Source organism: Macaca thibetana, chromosome 11, assembly GCF_024542745.1.
Source record: "Macaca thibetana thibetana isolate TM-01 chromosome 11, ASM2454274v1, whole genome shotgun sequence".
Classification (NCBI taxonomy): Eukaryota; Metazoa; Chordata; class Mammalia; order Primates; family Cercopithecidae; genus Macaca; species Macaca thibetana.
Window position 1 is genome coordinate 85480171 of NC_065588.1, and position 20252 is coordinate 85500422.

Below are 20252 nucleotides of genomic sequence, written 5' to 3' on the forward strand. Positions count from 1 at the left end.
TGACAAAATTCAACAGCCCTTCATGCTAAAAACTCTCAATAAATTTGGTATTGATGGAACGTATCTCAAAATAATAAGACCTATTTATGAAAAACCCACAGCCAATATCATACTGAATGGGCAAAAACTGGAAAAATTCCCTTTGAAAACTGGCACTAGACAGGGATGCCCTCTCTCACTACTCCTATTCAACATAGTGTTGGAAGTTCTGGCTAGGGCAATTGGGCAAGAGAAAGAAATAAAGGGTATTCAGTTAGGAAAGTAAGAAGTCAAATTGTCCCTGTTTGCAGATGACATGATTGTACATTTAGAAAACCCCATTGTCTCAGCCCAAAATCTCCTTAAGCTGATAAGCAACTTCACCAAAGTCTCAGGATACAAAATTAATGTGCAAAAATCATAAGCATTCTTATACACCAGTAACAGACAAACAGAGAGCCAAATCATGAGTGACCTCCCATTCACAATTGCTTCAAAGAGAATAAAATACCTAGGAATCCAACTTACAAGGGATGTAAAGGACCTCTTCAAGGACAACTACAAACCACTGCTCAGTGAAATAAAAGAAGACACAAACAAATGGAAGAATATACCATGCTCATGGATAGGAAGAAACAGTATCGTGAAAATGGCCATACTGCCCAAGGTTATTTATAGATTCAATGCCATCCCCATCAAGCTACCAACGACTTTCTTCATAGAATTGTAAAAAACTGCTTTAAAGTTCATATGGAACCAAAAAAGAGCCTGCATTGCCAAGACAATCCTAAGTCAAAAGAACAAAGCTGGAGGCATCACGCTATCTGACTTCAAACTATACTACAAGGCTACAGTAATCAAAACAGCATGATACTGGTACCAAAACAGAGATATAGACCAATGGAACAGAACAGAGTCCTCAGAAATAATACCACACATCTACAGCCATCTGATCTTTGACAAACCTGACAAAAACAAGAAATGGGGAAAGGATTCCCTATTTCATAAATGGTGCTGGGAAAACTGGCTAGCCATAAGTAGAAAGCTGAAACTGGATCCTTTCCTTACTCCTTATATGAAAATTAATTCAAGATGGATTAGAGACTTAAATGTTAGACCTAAAACCATAAAATCCCTAGAAGAAAACCTAGGCAATACCATTCAGGACATAGGCATGGGCATGGACTTCATGAACACCAAAAGTAATGGCAACAAAAGCCAAAATTGACAAATGGGATCTAATTAAACTGAAGAGCTTCTGCACAGCAAAAGAAACTACCATCAGAGTGAACAGGCAACCTACAGAATGGGAGAAAATTTTTGCAATCTACTCATCTGACAAAGGACTAATATCCAGAACCTACAAAGAACTCAAACAAATTTAGGAGAAAAAAACAAACAACCCCATCAAAAAGTTGGCAAAGGATATGAACAGACATTTCTCAAAAGAAGACATGCATACAGCCAACAGATACATGAAAAAATGCTCATCACCACTGGCCATCAGAGAAATGCAAATCAAAGCCACAATGAGATACCATCTCACACCAGTTAGAATGGCAATCATTAAAAAGTCAGGAAACGACAGGTGCTGGAGAGGATGTGGAGAGATAGGAACACTTTTACACTGTTGGTGGGATTGTAAATTGGTTCAACCATTGTGGAAAACAGTATGGCGATTCCTCAAGGATCTGGAACTAGAAATACCATATGACCTAGCCATTCCATTACTGGGTATATACCCAAAGGATTATAAATCATGCTGCTATAAAGACACATGCACACGTATGTTTATTGCGGCACTATTCACAATAGCAAAGACTTGGAATCAACCCAAATGTCCATCAGTGACAGACTGGATTAAGAAAATGTGGCACATATACACCATGGAATACTATGCAGCCATAAAAAGGATGAGTTTGTGTCCTTTGTAGGGACATGGATGCAGCTGGAAACCATCATTCTTAGCAAACTACTGCCAAGAACAGAAAACCAAACACGGCATGTTCTCACTCGTAGGTGGGAATTGATCAATGAGATCTCTTGGTCTCTGGAAGGGGAACATCACACACTGGGGCCTATTATGGGGAGGGGGGAGGGGAGAGGGATGCCATTGGGAGTTAAACCTGATGTAAATGACGAGTTAATGGGTGCTGACAAGTTGATGGGTGCAGCACACCAACATGGCACAAGTATACATGTGTAACAAACCTGCACGTTGTGCTCATGTACCCTAGAACTTAAAGTATAATAAAAAAAATTAAAAGAAAACTCTTTTATAATAGTGCCTCAGACAATTTTTACACTGCTGATTTAGTGATAATATCTTAATGTTCTTTTTGTCTTCCAAAACTGTGTCACTTTTGTAACCTAAGGATCAAAATGCCACCTCAACATGTAATATCTCGTGCAGAGGGCTGACATAGATAACACTATGTTGATGGAAAATTTATTAAAGAGCTTCAACATCTGCTCTACCCTCGATTACCTAGAAAACAAAGTCTGAAGCACAGATTAAGTGTAATAGTTTTTAATTGATGCACAATACCAGGACAGCATAAGTGAAGGACAAGGGAAGTAAGACAGTGAAGGATTAGGAACAAGACAAGATGTGATGTGTTACCATGCTGGCCAATGTAAAATGTGCTGCAAGAAGACACATGCAGTTGTTAGGCAGTTAAATTCTTTAGGCTGGGGGCAGGTCATGCAGATAAACTATGCTTTGGAGTAGTCAATTGGAAAGAAAACAGGAGTTAAAACTTATTTTCCAGGTCCTTCCTATCTCCTGTCTCCCAGTGGATTTCTGGGTTTCCTCAGCTGTCCACATCACATGGGAAGACAGGTCTCTGCAACATGGTGTTTATCAAGTCTTGATGTTTTAATCAAGACATGTGGCTGGTTGGCTTGAAGCAGAATGATGTAGCCCATGAGAGGGATGGAGGGCCAAAAGAGTCTGAGGAGGTACATGAGATGTGTCCCATGCAATATCCAAAAGGCTGTCAGGTTCATCAGTCAAGCTTGGAAAAGAAAATCACAAAAAAGAGTGAAGTTCACAGGAAACTGGTTTGGCTATTTGTTGTTGACTTGTGAGGTTTTGGGGAAGTGGTGCAAAGCAAAAATATTAGCTCTTGCTAAGGAAGTTGGATTTAGTGGACAGTGAAAATATTGAAAAATTGTTAGCATAACATGTACAGTACTTATACTTGAGGAACCCTTTCCAGTTAGTGTTCATCACTGGTTATTGACTTGGGAAAGAGGAGGCATGAATGTGTAATATTGAAACTTTGAAAGAAATTTTAAGACACGCAAACAAAATAATTTCCACAGAAAGTGAATGTGGCCATGGCATGTGTAGAGCATCACATTCAAAACCACGGACCTAAACACAGTTGTAGAGTATCTATCAGTAGCTGTCCATGACAATAGATGCCCATTTGAGCTTGTTGGTTTGTCCCATTGCTTCATCTAAGACTTCAGGTTGTAGTTCATAGTCATACACAGTCTTGAGTGTCAAGAAGGGAAGACTGTCCACCAATTCCCTGGACCTGAAAAAAAATTAACTTCAGGCATTTTCTGTTCTGCTCACTCTCCACCAGCACATTCTTCCTCCACCAAATAGAACTACTAACCACGAGCTCCATTTTTCTTCTCTCCTCTCCTTTCCCTGCCAACCTCACGCAAGAAACTCTTCACTCAATAAGTAACTATTTTTAAACTGATTCATATATTTTACTTTGTTAAGTGTCATTTGAATTCATTGTGTAACTTTAACATAATATTATTTCATTGTTCCTTTAAATTACAGTGCATATCCATTGCAGATGGAAATTACAATTCATGTCTACACATCATTGCATTCTGCACTCAAACATCCATGAGTGGTGCATTAATTATTAAATAATTAAATTGTTGGTTTTATAAATGCTTTTTATCATGCAAAGCATCCCTGAGATTATGCTATAAGTATTTCAAACTGTTATAGCATTAGTTGAAGTGGAATTTACTAGTAATCCATTATTTTTCCTATTCAAAACAATAGAATATAGGCTCTGTTTACAAAAATTTATGTAACATATCAAACACACATTTGATTTGGATAACAAAGAATGCCCATGTATGTATATACATAACTCATATATGTATTTGTTTATATATATGTGTGTATTTATATGTATGTATATGCATATATATACACTTATGTATGTGTGTAGATGTACATACACATGAATATAATGTATATAAGACAAGTGTGTATCTGTCTCATTTTCAGCATCCTGGAATGGAAAGAATCAGAGGTTTGGAAGCAACAGACTTAGCACTGATTTCCAGTTCCCCACTCACTGGCTGACCCTGAAGTTCTTAAGTGATAAATGACTATTTAATATAATATCTACCTCATAATTTTCCCATAAAGATTAAAAGTAATAAAGCATGTAAATCCCCTAGCAGATAGTTCAGTAGTCAACAGTTTTAGCTTTTTCCTTGTTTATACTTGTGACTCTCTCCAACTAAACTGTGAATTCCTGAATCCAGAATCGGAACGTATTCATCTTTGTGTTGTTAGCACCTACCACATACTAAGCACTTAGTAAATGTTTGTTGAATACACTGGAATTATGATGAAGGCTATTAAAAACTTAAGTACTTGTCACCAAAGGATTTTTAAGAGTTTTCTTATTTTCTTCTCATTTCATCTAAAGTCAGTGGAAGAACCTTATTTTAAGATTGTCCAGGATCTTTCCAAGACATATCATAGACAAAAGTTTTCTTTTCTTGGACTTTTTAAATTTATTTTTTATCCGAAAATCTGCTAAGTAGAAGGTGTTGCACTTTGTGGCAGTATTATTTTGGAGTGGCAATTTCTATAATATCCTTGAGAGAGAATTATCTGTGTTGTGTTTGTATAAGAATAGTATAAAATGAAATTTAAATACAGACTAGATCTTGGTACGAAATAATTTTTTGATTCACTCTTTTATCTAACTAATTTACTTACAGGAAAAATTGTTTTAGTTATATACACTTAAAATTTTCTATTCTCAATTTCCATCATTGTAATTTGTTTTTAACAAATTAGACTTTTAATTCCTTTCCTATTCACTAGTCTTTGATGCATCTAGCTTCCCATCTTAAGGCAGCACTCGCTAAGAAAATAGGCAGAAGATCCCGTTGAACTATATGTTTCGCAAACTTAGGCCTTAATTTCAATTATGCCCCTGCAAAGACAAACTATAACCCTGGTAAATGTGAAACATCTGATCATTATAGCTTTGAGGCTGGCCAGATCACAATCAACTAGAACTTCCTCTTGCCTAATTTTAATTCCATTTGAGAATTGCCCATGATAATTTGACCCAGATCTCTTCACAACGTAACATTATCTTAGAGTTTACAATTTCGTTAACCTCTTGTGACTAGAAAAGGGAGTATTTCAAGCCTTCCACTTGATTACTCTGAGCTATGAAGGTTTCCTTAGCATGGGATAAGCTTGTCTTACTTTCATTTAACATGGCAAATTCAGTGTGACCAATGCAATCTGATGCAATACCTTCATAGAAAAAAACACCATGAAAGAGTCTTGTTTAAATCATACTCTGCGGCAGACTGGCAGAATACTGATTTTTTACATCAAAACTACAAAGTAAATGAGAGATTATTTTGAATAAATTCAAATAAAAAGATGAATTAATTAAGAATCATTTTAAAACTTCCGTGATACTGACTTGTCTGATTGAATGAACCATACTAGCTTTCTCTCTTATAATCAGAGAGGAAAAAGTATTAAATTAAATCTGGTAATAACTTTTAAAATCTGAGCTAGAGCTCAGAGTAATGAGATAAGTTTTAAATAATCCCTTTTTCAATCACAAGAGGTTAACAAAATTGCAAACTCTGAGATAATATTGTTTCGTCAAGAGTCCTAGGTCAAATTATCACAAGATTAAATGTGGAATTGAAATTAGATAGAAGCCCAAGTCACATTTTGGTAAATGATTATGGATTGCAGTATATATAAAAGTATACATAAATGTTATCACGTGATTTTAAATGTGATATTGTTTTGATCACTAGGATGAGAAGAAATAGTTAACCCATGGAATGCAATCACTGGGGAAATGTCTAGAACTCTTTTCCTTCAAAGGTTTAAAAAAAGTTAGAACAAAATTTTCTAATTCTCCCTTAAATACTTTTTGAAAATAACAACAGTAAATAAATCAAATCATTTTTTTAAGTTTTAGAATATAATGTTTAAAGGTTATGAAAACTTCAATAAAATTCACACTTAAGTATTATGGAAAAAAAAAATTTCGCATTTTAACAATTAGAATTATCTACTCTGCAATTCTCATAATGTTAGAAGCATTGGCTCCAAGAGTGCAGGGCTGTGTCTGCCTGATTTCTGGCTGTATCTCTAGCAACTTGGAGTGTAGGGTAGTGCTAGCTCATATTATGTGTTTAAGGATTTGTTGAATGGATCAATAATCACATACATGTACTAATATAAGAGACCTCATGAATTCAGTAATTAATGGCTCCCATTTGCTCAGAAAACGTTAACTATACGAGAGGAAGCGTGTGTTAATTTGCCTGTGGTAGTCATTTCACTATCTATATGTAAATTAAGATAAGTTGCCGGGCGCGGTGGCTCAAGCCTGTAATCCCAGCACTTTGGGAGGCCGAGACGGGTGGATCATGAGGTCAGGAAATCGAGACCATCCTGGCTAACACGGTGAAACCCCGTCTCTACTAAAAAATACAAAAAACTAGCCGGGCGAGGCGGCAGGCGCCTGTAGTCCCAGCTACTCGGGAGGCTGAGGCAGGAGAATGGCGTGAACCCGGGAGGCGGAGCTTGCAGTGAGCTGAGATCCGGCCACTGCACTCCAGCCTGGGCGACAGAGCCAGACTCCGTCTCAAAAAAAAAAAAAAAAAAGATAAGTATATATCAAAACATCATGTACTCCTTAAATATACCATTTAAAGAAACCTAATTGAACAAATATTTGCTGAGGGTTTCTGCAAGCCAGGCTCAGTTTTAGGCACTAGGGATACACCTGTGAAAAAAAAAAAACAGACAAAATAAATTATCCCGTTGGAGCTTGCCTTCTGGTTGGATGAGACAAGCAATGAACACTTTAAGCAAGTAAAATATATAAGGGCTCGTTGGGGATAAGTGGTTAGTAGAAAATTAAACAGGGAAGGCAGATACAGTATGTCAGGTGTGGAGGAGAACAGCCTGGAATGTTTAAGGTCCAGGGAGGGGAAAGCCAGTGTGACTGCAGCAGATCAAGTAAAAAGGAGAAGAGAAGGAGACAGGCTTGTAAACACAATGGTCATTATGAGGCTTTCACCCTGAGTCGAATGGAGAGCCATTGGAGGTTTTTGAGCAAACATCCGACGTATAGCGGAATCATTCTGGCTGCTGTGTTGAAAATAAAATTAGGTAGAGCTGGAGCCAAAGCAGGAAAATCAGGGAGGAGGCTAGTTATTTTAACCATCCACGCGAGAGATGATGCTGGTATTTATTGTACACCATGTGTCATGCATTGTGAGAACTGCTTTATATATTTGACATTTACATACTCTACCAACTAATCCTCACAGCCCTGTGAGTTAAATATTATTGTTGCCATTTTATAGATCAGGAAACTAAGGCTATCAATGGTAAGTTAGCTTGCCTAAATGTACTAGGCTTGCAGGTGGCAGATGCAGGCTCAAACATAAATCTGTCTGTTACCTTGCCCAATACAGTGCCACTGTGCATTTTCATACTCATTTTGCAAATATTTTGTAATAATTTGTTTCTATATATATCCAGAGATTGTGATAGCACCCACTTTAGGGTTGATACAGCATTAATAATGAGACACCAATTCATCATTCCAGCACTGTTCTCTGCTACTGTATGTCGTAAACCTTCTGCACCATCCAAAACAACTAGTTCGTTGTTTCCTAAACACTTATTGAACATCCCTGACTATTATAATTATAGGCATAGAATTAAAAAAAAAAATTAGCCAACCTGACACTCAAAACAGGAGCCCTATCTATAGCTAGCTTGATAATAGGTCATTGCTCTCTGAATATTATCAAGTAATAGACAAGGTGTTTATTGTTGGCTGTACCTGTTCACATACTGACATGAGACACTTCCTGGAGAATTTCAGAGATTCTTACAATACATTTTTCAAGGAGTTGGCCACGTTAAAAGTCTGGATACAAGGCAATAACATTTACCTTAGAAAAGATACCCCATCAGCCAGGCATGGAATAGTAATGAAAGCTGGGATTAAGAGTAAAAAAAACCAAAATTCTGCAATCACCTCAATTCTGCCTCTGTTGTCATTAGAATGCTAAGATTTCTTGGCTTGAGTATCAAATTTAATATTTTTTAGACAGCAGTTCATTTTTACATTCCTCTATAACTCATGAAGAAAATAACTGTTGAAGGGATAGAAAAAAATGGAACCATGAGTTTTAAGATTGGAATCTCAATCCTGTATTTACTACCACCTACACATGGGTTTCAGGAAGTGGCTGTCAACCAGATCCTATCACTGCTTTACACAATCTGCCTATTCTATGGCGTGACACTAAATTAAATCCTAGAGAATATACTAGGATGGAGAGGAAAAGAGCAAATACCAATAGATTGAACACCTTGGAAATTCCAACTATTGACCTGGCATTGTGGACTCTGCTGGGTTCCCTGAATGGAGACTATTATTCCAGAGATTGGTAAAAACACAATACAAAAGGCTAGAGACAGGAGATAGGAGGTTGCTATTGGTTCTTCCATTTTTCACAGTGCATCAGATAGTGACAACAGGATTTTAATTACAAAAGCTCCCTCACTTCTTTAAAGTCCCATCTTGCTCTACTCCCTGGCTCAATGCCTGGGTGCCAAAAGCTCAGGAAGAGCAAGATCAGGGCATAATTAACAGGTGATGTTTAACACAAATCCTTGGAAAAATTATCTCCATCGAAGAAGCCACATCAAGTGACTTTAGGAAAGTGAATCAACTACACATTGTCTTACTACCTTTGCATAAAATATTAAAATTAGGAGCATATCTGCTTATACCTGATGACCTTTTAAATATCATTTTTGTGCTTTCCCTGTGTATTAGCATGAACAGTTTAAGCGCACTGACTTCAAAACCACTAAACAGAGATGAAAGTCCTGACTAGAAATCCAAGTTACTAAACTAAAGAGCTTTTTATGGTGGTTTCTCACATTGCTATTACACAATATCATGTAACAATTCTCCCCTTAAAATTTCATCCCAGACTACTGCCTAAGATACAAGTAAAAACACCAGTGTGGACCTGGGGCTGGCTCTGAGGCAACTTCTTTAGAACAGGATGTCCTCCTTCCTTTAGGTGACAGGTTACATACTGAGAGTTTTTTCATCCCTATTGAAAACATCTCATTTGCTGCCAAACTATATGTAAGGGAAAGAAGCAAGGTCTGCCCTCAAAGGCTCCTTGGAGACTGAAACCAGAGAATAGCCGGACATACACGCAGTATGAAAAGTCTAAATTAAACAATGGCTTTACAAGAGCACCTTCCCATGTGACTTTGAATCAGAGTAAAGGGAAGTTCACAAAAATCAAAGCAGTAAAAGGGATCTTTATTTGGAAAGTACTCATTAACTGGGCAAAGTCAACCTTTAGGAATTAGATCTGTGAGGAAAATCCTCCTGGCAATGAAATCAGGACTTTGAATTCTACTGGCTCATAAAATAAATAATAATATCCACTTACAGTTCTATATTACCTTTCAGTTTACAAAGTGGTTTCCCATAGATTATTTTATTTTATCTTCACAACACTCCTCTTACATAATGATGCCTAATTATTCCCTTTCATGGGTTAGGAAATTGAGGCTGGAGAAGCAGACCGGATTTCCTCAAGGTCACATAGTTATTAAGAAGCAAAGCCCAAACTGACATTTTGGTCTCCAGACCCCTATTTAGGAGCTTTTTCTTTGTTGCATCTCTAAAGTTAGTAAGCCATAATTTTATATTATCATATCTAGGTATATGTTCATTTGTAAAAGCCCCTGGTAACTTAAGAGCTTGAAAAAGAGTTAAGCTAGGCTTAGAATAAGGCAGACTTTCGAGTTGTTTTATATGTTCCCTGTGACAATGGCAAGAATTCAAGGTACATTTTGAAGACAAACAAAATGAACAGTGCTTTTTGTCTGTCTGTTTGTTTGTTTTTTGAGACAGAGTCTTGCTCTGTCACCCACGCTGGAGTGCAGTGGTGTGATCTCAGTTCACTGCAACCTCTGCCTCCCAGGTTCAAGCAATTCTCATGCCTCAGCCTCCCAAGTAGCTGGGACTACAAGCACATGCCACCACACCCAGATAACTTTCGTATTTTTAGTAGAGACGGGGTTTCACCATGTTGGCCAGCCTGGTCTTGAACTTCCGACCTCAGATGATCTGCCCACCTTGACCTAACAAAGTGCTGGGATTACAGGTGTGAGCCACCACACCCAGCCCAAAATGAACAGTATTTTTGAATTTCATAACAGTAATATCAAAGGCTAAAACTACTGCACACATTAGAAGCTCTGTCAGTGGAGAAAACAAACAAACAAACAAAACACTAAATTTCCCTGATCAATTTATAAACTTGAAACAAGTTTTATTGGGGAACTCTCTCTTGACTGAATTAAATACTATGATTCTGAATGTTGAAAATACTTGAATCTTGCCTTTAGTACATAGAACCGTAGAGTTGTGTTTTTCCTTTTTTTTTTTTTTTTTAATTGTTTATTTTTTTAACTAATGTGAGCTATCTTAAAACAGAGAGCTATGGTGAAAGGGCAGTGGTTAGGTAACCAGAGAGGCTTTGAACCCAGGCTCTACCTGGGTGATCTGAGCAGTTGAATTACTGACAGCGTTATCTACTTAAAGGAAGCAAAACTATCATTGCTTGGTTCCCACCAGAGTATGGAGGCAAGCCTGGAAAAATAAAACATTTAGGAAGAAAGAAGCAGTATTCTTAATTAAGGAGGGATGCAAAATAGTGAAGACCACTGGAATCCAGCAGTCCTAATTCACTGAAGTCATTCCAATCTTTCACGTAGCCCTTTGAAATAATCAAAATGCTAAGGAAGAATGTTGTACTTTAAATGTTATGGAACATAGCATCATAATGTTGTACTTTAAATGCCAGTCATTGCCTATGGCCCACAACTCATTTTCAGAAAGTCCATCCCGCTTGTACCAAGTGACACTTAGCACCTAATCTGATGGAAAAACACCCCCCAATGGAAAATCCATCCATAATTCAGCAAATCAGATTCTCTGACCTGGGTATATAGAATTTAGCATTAGCAACTGAAACAGTGAGATGAGAGTTGGTTGGGGGTGGCGGGGACACATTGAGAGGTACAGAACCAAAGTCAGGGCTGGACCCATTCAAGGAAAAGCTATGTCTAAGCAGAAGTTAAATGGAGCGGGGCAACCATGAGGAAGGTGGTAAATATGAAAAACACAATTAAGCACATAAGAGGAGAAAAGTAGAGTCAAGAGGCTAGTAGCTCAGCAAGAGAAAAGAGTGGATTCAGGTACTGATTTTGCAGTCACAGGGCCTCTCATGTCCTGGTTGTACTTTTGTCCCTGCCTCCAAAGGTTTCAGAGATGCCCTACTATCCTATCCTTTCAGGAAATTTTACTGAAAAGTCTGAATGGCTTCCTGTCTCTTAGAAACAAAAGGCCATGAGCATAATGCTTTTTTTAATAAGGAGGCAGGACATTGATTAAATTAATAAAAATACATGCCAAAAAGTCAAAGAATGAATTCAAAGCCACATGGGTGAGGGCTGGCAGAAGCAGAGAGCCGTCATGCAACCAGAGTTGGGTGAGGTTCACCAGAAAGCTCTCCCAAAATAAATGAACTGAAGCAAATTTGGAAAGAAAGAAGAAGGTGATGTGTGCAGTGAGAAAGGCATTTGGGAAAATATCCACAAAAGATAATAAAGATCAAACCACTGAAAGTGAGTTCAAAACCTAGCTAGTAAAATTGACTAATCTTTCAAAGAAATAAAAAATGTTAAACTAATTTTATTTCTAATGTAATATCTTCTAACCTAATGAAGATTTTTTAAATTATTGAATTACATTGAAACTCATTTTCTCCAATTGAATGAAAGCAGTTTGTTTTTACTAAGTTTGATGTTTTTAAGTCCAAAATCAAGTGTGTCCTTAGTGTCTACTCAGCAGCTATCAGCTTTCAGTGTGTCAAGTCTTTACATACTCAAGCTCTGCTTATGAAATTGACATAGGTTTCCTAGTCCATGGCTCAATTAGCAAAAAGAAGAACTGTTCTTATGATAAACATTCAACCAGTTTTAATGTTATGACTTAACAATTTAATTTGCTAATAGTTATCAAGTCTAACATTTATAAGTGTTAAAACACCTTGACATAAAAAGATATATATTATTTGTTTTACATTCCACTGTTGGCTTTGCCTCAAAAAAAAAGTATATGCATTTCATATTAGGAGGATGCAATGGATTATCGAAAAAACCATATGAGAGTCTTAGAGCCATGACCGTGTTTGACACAAGTGTTATATGTCACCAGCATGAACAGAGAGTTGACAATCAATCGATAATTACTAGCAAAGTAAGAACAAGTGATTCTAATGTGAAGGAAAGAAAATGAATGAGAACAGCTGTTGTATGGCAGAGTCTTCCCTTTGGAGTTACCAGAAAAAATCATAAAAGCCATAGTAAAGCCCAACTACAGCTGCCAATATCTTGCTACCATTTGCAGGGGTAGAGTTTGAACTTATTAAGTTAGGACTTCAGGCCATTCATTTGTTCCACAAATATTTACGGAGTTCCTATCATGTGCCAAGCTCTGAGTGTACACTAATGAGTAAGAGTCTCTCTTTGTGGAGATATGATCTAGTGAGGTATGGGACCTCTTACATAAAATTACTTCAATGTGACATCCCCAATCATGCCTCTGTGCCTTCTAATATACTGTCATTTCTCTACTGAGGACTGTCTTCCACACATAAACCACATACACAGTGTGCAAGGGCACACTGCATGCACAAGCATGCCTTCTTTGTTTAACTATTTCTAGTTCCTCATTCCTCTGTATAAATATTACCTACACTAGGAAGTTCATTCCTAATTCCCTTGCTTCTGATGTAAATGTTCCATCCTCTGTGCTCCTGTATATCCTGTTAACGCCTCTATCAAAGCATGTATTGTAATGAATAATTGGTTACTATTACTACTTATTGTGAGCCTGCCCTATAAAGGCAGAGACCTGGTTCTAGCACAATACTTGACACACAATAGGTGTCCTATAAATCTTCCTTAGATGGAAGAGCAAATGACCTATTGAGAAGCAGTGGTGGCTGATAAGACAAAAAAGGAAGCAATCTTTGACATTGAAAACATTGGTTTTAGTTTTAAAATATTTTTATTTGTGAACAAGAAGAAAGGACTATTCATCTCACATTGTCTTAGAAGCTTGGAAACAAATTATATTTAATACTTGAGACTCTTAAGAATGTTATAGCCTGTCCTTCACCAACTCAGCACACTGATTTAACAGAAGTCCAGGAGTACAGTTAGTATTCCTTGTACTGATCTAGCACATGGCAAGCGTGTGCGCACACACACAAACACATGCTTATAGAGTACAAATCTTCTCCTTAGGTGAATTCACTGGATGTATCAATGCACACAAGGTATCACACAACAGATGTTCTGAGGAATTAAAAATACATAAATATATCTTTTAATTTCAGAGGGAAAAAAATCTATTTTAATAGTTTCACAAGTATGAAACTTTAGCAGATGGTGCTAAATAACTTATCACATCTCTGGGACCTGGCTTATGCCACATCATGTTGGGCCACAGCTGAACAGCCTGGCCTCCTGATTTAAATGCAACCCAAAGATATATTTGGCATTTCTATGACATTGAGTGAGAGGCTTTAATTCATGCCCAAGTTGCTATTACATAACCTGAACTACAAATGAGCTGAAGAAGTTATGTAGCATTCTGTCACTGTCATTAGTAAAAGTATTAGACCCAGCGCAGTGGCTCACGCTTATAATCCCAACACTCTGGGAGGCCAAGGCAAGAGGATCACTTGAGCCCAGAAGTTGAGGCTGTAGTTGGGCATGATCTTGTGACTACACTCCAGCCTGGGTGACAGAGCAAGACCCAACTGAAAAAGAAAAGAAGAGAAAAAGAAAAGAAAAAGAAGGAAGGCAGGAAGGCAGGAAAGCAAGAAGGCAGGGAGGCAGGAAGGGAGGCAGGCTGGCAGACAAAGTCCTAGTGTGGCAACTGTGAGAAGTAAGTTCTGCTTCTCCATCTTCATGGGCCGTTTGCAGACTTCAAGTAATTTGGATTTGAATCATGAGTCATTAGTGTGAAAGGGGCAGAGGAGACTGGGAATGTTTCTTTGTACAATTGAAAATTTATAGGGGAGAGTTCAAAGCTTACAAAGCCTCCAGCAAAACTTGAACAATGGGAAAAGGTGATGAGTTCTCTAATCCTGGGCTTCTCAGTCTTTGTTCCAAAGGATCTGAATAGGACTAAGGTACAGCTTGTGTCACACCCCAGAGTCTGACAACATCCAAACAAACTGATCTATACTCTTTTCAATGGCCAAACCCACTAATCATGCACTTGCAAGTCAGGGCAATGTCAAATTGCTATAAAAATTCTACACACTTACTATTTCTGTACTTTTTTTACTACAGACAGATAACAAATAGTCCAATGCTAGTCTACAGGCCACGTTATTAGTGGCACTGGTCTGAAATTTTGGGGGTTTTTCTCCCTAATTTTAGGTTTACTACAAGGACCAAGCAAAGAAGTTGAAGGTGATTGGTGATGATTTGTTCATAGTTTATAGGCAATAGTCAGCTTATTGTACTTAGTCTAATGGATGAGAGCAAAAGACAATTAACAAGGGACTAGCTTGAGAAATAGACTGCTTAGAACACCTGAATGGGCAGTAAAGCAGACCTGCCTGTTTGCAGCAGCAGTGGCCATTTTTAAGGGTATTTATCTAGGAAATCATTGAGGAGGAAAAAACAAAAACATGCAGATCCAGTTGAGAAATCATCCTTACCAAGACGTGTGAAAGCTACAAAGATTACATCAGAAGTAAGAGGACATTTATCCTGTCTGCTGTTCGTTCCCTCTGTCTCTTTTTCTATTCTTTTAGTTTTCTAAATAAGAAGACATAAAGAATAATTACTTCATATGGTTTCGCTCTGTGTCCCCTACCCAAATCTCACCTTGAATTGTAATAATCCCCACATGTCAAGGGCGGGACCAGGTGGAGATAATTGAATCGTGGGGACAATTTTCCCCATGCTGTTCTCATGATAGTGAGTGAGTTCTCATTTGATCTTATGGTTTTATAAGAGGCTTCCTCCTTCACTCGGCACGCATTCTGTCTCCTACCGCCCTGTGAAGAGGCGCCTTGACCATGATTGTAAGTTTCCTGAGGCCTCACCAGCCATGAAGAACTGTCAGTCAATTAGACCTCTTTTCTTTATAAATTACCCAGTCTTGGATATTTCTTCATAGCAGCATGAGAACAGACTAATACATTACTAATTCATAGGACTTAAAGGAATATTTATGAAGAAAATAGATTTAAAGTGTTTTTTCCAGGCTATGCTGACTCCCCCTTAAAATACCTGGGATGACATAAAAAATGACAAAAGACAAAATTTTTTATATCTCTATGAACTAAAACTGGCAGCCTGCCACAAGAATCTATTGGGGATTTCTATTCAGTCCAACAATGGAGCTGGATTTTTAAAATTCAGAGCTTACTCAAGCTTCATCTGTTCAAATATAATATATTAGCCACTTAAGAATCTGAAGAAATAATAAGTAGGAGTTCCCAGCTGATTCTCTTTGTTCTTCCTCCGTTCTCTTGTCTCTGACTTCTAGACACACAGACCTGTGTGTCCTGCTACTACTGGGGTTTTGAGGCAGCTAAAATCCATCAGCTTTTCTCTCTACATTATCCTTCAACTATTTGGAGACCAATTAGAAGAGAAAAATAGGTGAACATTCTAGAAATGGATGTACAGAAAGCATTCCAGCCATTTGTTTTTGGAATTGTAGATTTCCAAGTACTCTGATCTATAACATAGAAGTTCCCAAAAGAAAGTTCATAGAAGAAAGGATATTTTAAAATATTTTGCAAATAAAGAATTTGGGGAAGAGATGCATTGCCTATCCCTGGATGTTCAAAATGCATGTAGTAATTTTGATATTCTGCCGGAAGTAATCATGTTTAAATTTTTCCCCAAGTAAAGTTCATAGAAGAAAGGATATTTTAGAAGATTTTGTGAACAAAGAATTTAGGGAAGAGATGCATAGCCTCTCCCTGGATGTTCAAAGTGCATGTAACAATTTTGTGATATTCTGTAGAAAGTAATCATGTTTAAATTTTTATCCATCATTGCCTAAGTTCTTTTGCCTGGAAAATAAGTTTCTCTCATAACAACTCTTAGTACCTTATATAACAAGCAATTTTTTTTTCAGAAAACACGTCAAGAAAAGCTTGTTGAGAGAATCAGAAAGTAAGGATAAGTCCTGTTCCCTTTTCTGTGCACAAAGCAGCCCTAGATGAATGTCTGGCTGATCCTGAGAGGTGGCCAAGAACTGTCCATCGAGTACTAATATAATCAAATTATCCTACAGTTTGAATCTGAGGAGAGAATTTGTCAAGTACCAGAACTGTCCATGAGGAAAGCCTAAGTCAATCCACACACTCTGCCTGATCACAAAGACTCATTTAAAAAAGAGACTTCTCTCTGTTCTTTTATGAATAAAGAGAAAACAATTTAAAGTCTATAAATTAATGTCTAAATAGAGGAAAGAAACATCATCTAGAATACTCCATAGAAGATCATTTTCTAGAAATAATTCTGAGAGCCAATGTTTTATTTTTTATTTTACACTTTAAGTTCATACATATGTAGAACATGCAGGTTTGTTACATAGGTATACGTGTGCCATGGTGGTTTGCTGCACCCATCAACCTGTCATCTAGGTTTTAGTCCCTATATGCATTAGGTATTTGTCCTAATGCTCTCCCTCCCCTTGCCCCCTCACCCCCACAACAGGCCCTAGTGTGTGATGCTCCCTCTCCCTGTGTTCATGTGTTCTCATTATTCAACTCCCACTTATGAGTGAGAACATGCAGTGTTTGGTTTTCTGTTCCTGTATTAGTTTGCTGAGAATGATGGTTTCCAGCCTCATCCATGTTCCTGCAAAGGACATAAACCCATCTTTTTTGTGACTGCATAGTATTCCATGGTGTATATGTGCCACATTTTCTTTATCCAGTCTATCACTGATGGGCATTGATTTGGTTGGTTCCAAGTCTTTGCTATTGTGAATAGTGCTGTAATAAACATATGTGTGCATGTGTCTTTACAGTAAAATGATTTATAATCCTTTGGGTATATACCCAGTAGTGGGATTGCTGGGTCAAATAGTATTTCTGGTTCTAGATCCTTGAGGAATCACCACACTGTCTTCCACAGTGGTTGAACTAATTTACACTCCCACCAACAGTGTAAAAGCATTCCTATTTCTCCACACCCTCTCCAGCATCTATTGTTTCTTGACTTTTTAATGATCATCATTCTAACTGGCATGAGATGGTATCTCATTGTGGTTTTGATTTGCATTTCTGTAAAGACTGGTGATGATGAGCTTTTTTTCATATGTTTGTTGGCTGCATAAATGTCTTCTTTTGAAAAAGTGTCTGTTCATATCCTTCACCCACTTTTTGATTTTTTTTTTTTTTTTTTTTTTTTGGTAAATTTGTTTAAGTTCCTGCAGATTCTGGATATTGACCCTTTATCAGATGGATAGATTGCAAAAATTTTCTCCCATTCTGTAGGTTGCCTGTTCACTCTGATGATAGTTTCTTTTGCTGTGCAGAAGCTCTTTAGTTTAATTAGATTCCATTTGTCAATTCTGGCTTTTGTTACAATTGCTTTTGATGTTTTAATCATGAAGTCTTTGCCCATGCCTATGTCCTGAATGGTATTGCCTAGGTTTTCTTCTAGGGTTTTTATGTTTTAGGTTTAAGTCTTTAATCTGTTTTGAGTTAATTTTTGTAAAAGGTGTAAGGAAGGGGTCCAGTTTCAGTCTTCTGCATATGGCTGGTCAGCTTTCCCAACACCATTTATTAAATAGGGAATCCTTTCCTCATTGTTTGTTTTTGTTGGAGCTGTTGAAGATCAGATGGTTGCAGATATGTGGTGTGATTTCTGAGGCCTCTGTTCTGTTCCATTGGTCTATATATCTGTTTTGGTACAAGCGCCATGCTGTTTGGGTTACTGTAGCCTTGTAGTATAGTTTGAAGTTAGGTAGCATGATGCCTCTAGCTGTGTTCTTTTTGCTTAGGATTGTCTTGGCTATAAGTGCTCTTTTTATTTCCATATGAAATTTAAAGTACTTTTTCTAGTTCTGTGAAGAAAGTCATTCATAGCTTGATGGGAATAGCATTGAATCTATACGTTACTTGGGGCAGTATGGCCATTTTTCATGATATTGATTCTTCCCATCCATGAGCATGGAATATTTTTCCATTGGTTTGTGACCTCTCTTATTTCCTTGAGCAGTGGTTTGTAGTTCTCCTTAAAGAGGTTCTTCATGTCCCTTGTAAGTTGTATTCCTGGGTATTTTCTTTTCTTTGTAGCAATGGTCAATGGGAGTTCACTCATGATTTGACTCTATTATTGGTGTACAGGAATGCTTGTGATTTTTGCATATTGATTTTGTATCCTTAGATTTTGCTGAAGTTGCTTATCAGCTTAAGGAGTTTTGGGGCTGAGATGATGGGGTTTTCTAAATATACAATTATATCATCTGCAAACAGAGACAATTTGACTTCCTATCTGAATACCCTTTATTCTTTTCCCTTGCCTGATTCCCCTAGCCAGAACTTCCAATACTATGTTGAATAGGAGTGGTGAGAGAGGGCATACATGTCTTGTGCTGGTTTTCAAAGGGAATGCTTCCAGCTTTTGCTCATCCAGTATGATATTGGTATGGGTTTGTCATAAACAGCTCCTATTATTTTGAGATACGTTCCATCAATAGCTAGTTTATTGAGAGTTTTTAGTTTTGGCCTTTGGATGGGATTTTTCTGTGGTCATCCTTTTTATGTTGATGTTATTGCTTTCTGTTTATTAGTTTTCCTTCTAACAGTCAGGGCCCTCTTCTGCAGGTCTGCTTGAGTTTCCTGGAGGTCCACTCCAGACGCTGTTTGCCTGGATATCACCAGCAGAGGCTGCAGAACAGCAAAGATTGCTGCCTGCTCCTTCCTGTGGAAGCTTCATCCCAGAGGGACACCCACCTGATGCCAGCTGGAGCTTCTGTATGAGGTGTCTGTGAACCCCTGCTTAGAGGCGTTTTCCAGTCAGGAGGCATGGGGGTCAGGGACCCACTTGAGGAGGCAGTATGTCCCTTAGCAGAGCTTGAGTACGGTGCTGAGAGATATTCTGCTCTCTTTGGAGTCAGCAGACAGGAACGTTTAAGTCTGCTGAAGCTGTACCCACAGCCGCCCCTTCCCCAAAGTGCTCTGTCCCAGGGAAATGGTAGTTTTATCTATAAGCCGCTGACTGGGACTGCAGCCTTTCTTTCAGAGATGCCCTGACCAGTAAGGAGGAATCTAGAGAGGCAGTCTGGCAACAGCCGCTTTGCCGCGCTGCGGTGAGTTACCCCAAGTCCGAACTTTCTGGCGGCTTCCTTAACACCGTGAGGGGAAAACCACCTAATCAAGCCTCACTAATGGTGGATGCCCCTCCCCACACCAAGCTCGATCGTCCCAGGTCAACTTCAGACTGCTGTGCTGGCAGTGAGAATTTCAAGCCAGTGATTCTTAGCTTGCTGGGCTCCATGGGAGTGGGACCTGCTGAGCAAGACCACTTGACTCCCTGGCTTCAGCCCTCTTTCCAGCAGAGTGAACAGTTCTGTCTTGCTGGGGTTCCAGGTGCCACTGGGGTATGAAAAAAATTCCTGCAACTAGCTCAGTGTCTGCCCAAATAGCTGCCTAGTTTTGTGCTTGAATCCCAGGGCTCTGGTCATGTAGGCACACAAGATAATCTCCTGGTCTGTGGGTTGCCAAAACCGTGGGAAATGCATAGTATCTAGGCTGGATAGCACAGTCCCTCATGGCTTCCCTTGGCTAGGGGAGGGAGTTCCCCAGTCCCTTGAACCTCTCAGGTGAGATGA